At 47.4% G+C, this 4,831-nt stretch overlaps 1 non-coding gene across 1 annotated transcript; it reads left to right on the forward strand.

Annotated features, from left to right (window-relative positions):
• The first annotated feature begins 4,453 nt into the window (after positions 1 to 4,453).
• On the forward strand, positions 4,454 to 4,617 carry LOC123453961. Its single transcript, XR_006633122.1, has one exon. It is a non-coding gene; the product is annotated as a U1 spliceosomal RNA (small nuclear RNA).
• The last annotated feature ends 214 nt before the right edge of the window (positions 4,618 to 4,831 follow it).

A 4,831-nucleotide genomic window follows, 5' to 3' on the forward strand; every position in this document is an offset into this window, starting at 1 on the left:
CGGTTGTAGCCACCTGACACCACGCCGGGCTCCATTCCGACCCGCTGGCCCGGGTGCTAAAATCAGACCCAGGCGACCTTGTCATGGGCGCTGCCGAAGCAGCCCGCGCTCGGCTTTTCTAAGTTGAATGCGTGTTTGTTCTCTCCTGGCTCTCTCCCTGAGCTGGGAACTTCTAACTTCTTTAGGGAATACCTACTGCAAACTACACTGAGAGGTGTTTAAGATGCCCAGGGCAGGCTGCCCACCCATGAGGAGGACTTGACAAACCAGCTAGACAGCTATGTGCCTAAGGAAGAAACACTGGAAGTGTACCATGGCCTTCTTCTGGGTGCCTGGGGGAGTTTGAACACGTGTCCCCCAATAGACTCAGGAGTTTTGTTAAGGCTTGTAACTTGGATTTCCAGCCGCCTGGCTGGAAGAGGTGTCCCTGGGGGCAGATCCTGGGGTCCAGCCCTAAGGTGTTAGTGGGGGCCAGTCTGCAGTCCAGCCCAATGCTATACAGAGAGCTTGAGCCCTGCCTGGTTTCCCCGCTGTTGACTTTCAGCGTTGGCTTTTGCTGGTGCTGGTCTCCCGGCAAGGATCTGTGAGGGCGGCCAGCTTTGCCGGCCATCGTGGAGTGACCTCCAGGTCTATAAGCTTCAAATCAATCCCTTCCTCCCACAGACTGTGTCTCGTGTGGCGGTCCAGCCCAGCAACGAGAAGCTGACTGTGACAGTGTTATGCGATCACACGTGTCTGTGTTCACTTTCCCTGTGACCATGGATCAATTGGGAAGTGAGAAGATGAAACATTTCTTCCTGGGGAGCTCAGGGGGCGCGTGGCAGTTTTCTGGGAAACGTGAATAAATGTGGTTAATATGCACATGACCGTGAGTATAGGAAATACACAAATAGCGTGTCTCCTCCCGGAGCAAGCCCGATTCACCTCACATCATGTAAATGTTAGTTCTGGGGCTGGGGACATGACCCTGTGGTTAAAGGCACTTGCTTGCCAAGCCTGCTAGCCCAGATGTGGTTCAGGTTTAAATCCCCAGGATCCACATACAGCCAGATGCACAAAGTGGAACATGCATCTGGAATGCATTCGCAGTGGCAAGAGGCCCTGGTGTGCCCATTCTCTCTCTCTCTCGACCTCTTTCTTCCCTTGCAAATAAATAAAAATATATGTTAGCTCTGGTATTTTTTTCTCTTTTTAGGGTGGGGGCAGGTAGCTAGATGAGAAACAAGGTGAATGTAGGTAAGAGACAGAACAATGCATTATTTCAATAACAATTGTTTCCCTGCGAACCCAATTCTGTTTTTGGTTTTGTGCTCCCCCTGACAATCAACAAAGCCATGAGGGTCCCTGCATTCTCATGGTTCTTGTTTTCCTGCCTCCACTGACCTCTCACCCTGGAAAGGCGCTGAGGCCATGGGGCCCATCTTGCTTTATTTGTTGGAGATGTCTGGACTCTGTCCCAAGAACAGACTGCTAACTCAACAGACAGCTTGCTTTTTATTTACGTATTTATTTTTTTCATTTTTACTTATTTAGGTTTTTTGAGATAGAGTTTCACTCTAGCCCAGGCTGACCTGGAACTCTATGTAGTCTCAGGGTGGCCTTGAACTCATGGTGATCCTCCTACCTCTGCCTCCTGAGTGCTGAGATTAAAGGCGTACCATGCCCAGCAATTATTTATTATTTTAGGAAGAGAAACAGAGAAAGGAGAGAAAATTGGCATGTCAGGGCCTTAGCCACTGAAATCAAATTCAGGATGTTTGTGCCACCTTTGTGTGGCTGGTTAACATGGGATCTGGAGAGCCTAACGTGGAATCTGGAGAGTCGAACCTGGGTCCTTTGGCTTTGCAGGCAAGAGCCATAACCGCTGAGCCACCTCTCCAGCCCTAGCTTGATTTTTTTTTAAAAATATTTTGTTATTTATTTAAGAGAGAGAAAAGAGAGAGAGAGAGAATGGGCATGCCAGGGCCTCCAGCCATTGCAAATGAACAACAGATGCATGCGCCCCCTTGTGCATCTGGCTCACATGGGTTCTGGAGAGTTAAGCCTGGATCCTTTGGCTTTGCAGGCAAACACCTTAATGGCTGAGCCATCTCTCCAGCCCCACAGCTTGCTTTTTAAGGCAGTAGGCACCGACTTCCTCTTTGCTGTGAGAGAGAAAACAAAACAAAAACAACAACAACAAAACACAAGGCGTTTCTGTGGTTCTAGCAGCGCCAGCATTTGAACACAGGCCCGCATCAGTGGAGAGAAGCTCCTGGGAGACCGGGCAGGGCTCTACTGCAGGGGAACAGACTTTATCCTCATGAGCACCTGAGGATGAAAATCAGAGGCACTTGCTTGCCAATTTGCACCAGTCATTTTGGGCAGGTTTGGCTCATTGCCCTTGACTGTCTTTAGTTTTCTCTCTGTCCTTGAATGTGACTCATCCGGTACCAGTGAACTGTGGCACAGGGCTTGGGAATTCAACTGACCTCTTGCAATTCTGCTGCCTGCAACTCGGTAAGCCTTAAGTCCCCATCTGTAAATCGGGGATAATAACAGCATATAGGGCCACTGTGAAGCTCAAACAAGGTCACGTTCCATGAGATTCTGGCCCGTGGCTAATGCCAGAGTGGCTGCTAAAGCCTGCCTGGTCTGGCCTTGCTGCTTGGTAGCTGCGAGGCACCCTGTACGTTATGCGAATGCTCAGGTCTGGTTTCGCCAATCTTTTTTTTTGGCTAGGAGGACACAGCAGTGGCGTCTGCTCTCTGGGCTGTTCCGTGCTGTGTCTTAACGCTCACGCCTGTGGCTGTGGGCGATGGCCACTGTGGTGGTTTGAGTGAAGTGCCCCCCATAGGCTCGTGTGCTTTTTATACTTGATCCCCAGCTGCTGGCAACTTGGGAAAGTTGTGCAGCCAGGTGAATTCAAGCTTGATTTCTCAGAGTCCTACAACCAAAGTATGTGGTATGCACAGGAATAGGTCTTACCATCCGGTTCTGGTGGGCTACCAAGAGCAGTGGCAGGATCCTGGGTTATTTAGAATGCTCAGCGGTCTCATTAACCAATAACTCACTGGGTGGGCCCCACCCTTGGCACTGGGATTTTCCTTTAAAAACCTCTGGTTTCTGGGAGCAGTATTACCCACCCACACAGGGTCCTTCTGTTCAAACTCTGTTCTTAAATGGCATTTTTAAATTAGTTAACAAAGAAGTGTATTTCCATATGGCTTTTGCATATGTCTTTAGTTTGGTTAACCTTCGGGCTTGTGTCCCAACCCCACTCCATCCCTGCTTAACCCTTTCACTCCGAGGGCCCACCTCGCTCATGTCGCTGCATTCCACAATCCCCCTGCACTCCTCTTTCCCTTCTCTCCGTGGCTTCTTTCTAGTTTCCTGTCTACTGATTCTCTTCCCAGTTTACATGGAAATCTATCTGAAGCTAGGATGAGTATTTGAGAGAGAACATGCAGCATTTGTCTTTTGAGGTTTGTGCTATCCCAATCAGTATAATGATTTCCAGGCCTGGAGAGATGGCTTAGCGGTTAAGGCCCTTGCCTACAAAACCAAAGGACCCAGGTTCGATTCCCCAGAACCCATGTAAGCCAGGTACACAAGGTGGCACATACATCTGGAGTTCACTTGCAGTAGTTGGAGGCCCTGGCATGCCCATTCTCTCTCGCTCTATCTGCCCCCTTCTCTCAATGTCTCTGAAATAAATAAACTTAAAACATTTAAATTAAAAAATGTTCCAGATCCATTCATTTTCCTGCAAATTTCATGGTTCATTTTTCTTTACCACTGATTGAAACTCCATTGTGCATCTGTACCACATCCTCATTACTACACTTATCAGTTGATGGGTATCTAGGCTGATTCCATTTCTTGGATATTGTGACTAGAGAAGAATAAACAAGGATGAGCAAGGGTCTCTGTAATAGGTGATTTGATTTCTCATTGTTTAGTTTCATTTATTTATTTACTTATTTATTTTTGGTTTTTCAATGTAATGTCTCATTCTAGCCCAAGCTGACTTGGAATTCACTATGTAGACTCAGGCTGGCCTTGAACTCACAGCAATCCTACCTCATCCTCCCAAGTGCTAGGATTAAAGGCACGTGCCACCACGTCTGGTTTTATTTATTTATTTGAGAGAAAGGAAGAGGCAGATAGAGAGATAGAATGGGCATGTCAGGGCCTCCAGCCACTACAAATGAACTTCAGGCGCATGCGCCCCCTTGTGCATTGGCTTATGTGGGTCCTGGTCCTTTGACTTCGCAGGCAAACGCCTTAACCACTGAGCCATTCCTCTAGCTCTGTCTTTGCTGTTTTCATCTAACAGTTTCAGAGTTTCTGTCCTTTGATTCGTCTGGAGTTATTCTTGTGCATGGGGAGTGATAAAGATCTAATTGTGTTCTACAAAGAGGTCTCCAGCTTCCCAGGCTCTCTTCAGTGAGTATTTTTAGCATTTTTGTCAAAAATTAGATGGTAAGGGAGATACCATAATCATGAAGGTGGTTTTCCCAGAGAGAGGCTTATCCATTGCACTCGGGATATGCTGACCCCTACAATTTCCCCAAATACGGGAAACTTGACTGCACAGTTTGTGGCAGTGGGGAACTGAGTTTGTGCTCGCCCCTGCAAAAAAAGCCAGACGGCTATAACTACATGGGTTTGCATTTGGATTTTCTATTCTTTTCCTTTGATCTAAACGCTGGTTTTTTGTAACATGAGTGTGCTGTTTTTCTTACTGTGGTCTTGCAAAATATTGTGAAATCAGAAAACAGGTTGGATAACTCCAGCTTTTTTCCTTCTTTTTCTTTTCCTTCCTTCTTTCCTTCCTTCCTTTCTTTTA

The sequence above is a fragment of the Jaculus jaculus genome, chromosome 12 (genome assembly GCF_020740685.1).
Source record: "Jaculus jaculus isolate mJacJac1 chromosome 12, mJacJac1.mat.Y.cur, whole genome shotgun sequence".
NCBI classification, from domain to species: Eukaryota; Metazoa; Chordata; class Mammalia; order Rodentia; family Dipodidae; genus Jaculus; species Jaculus jaculus.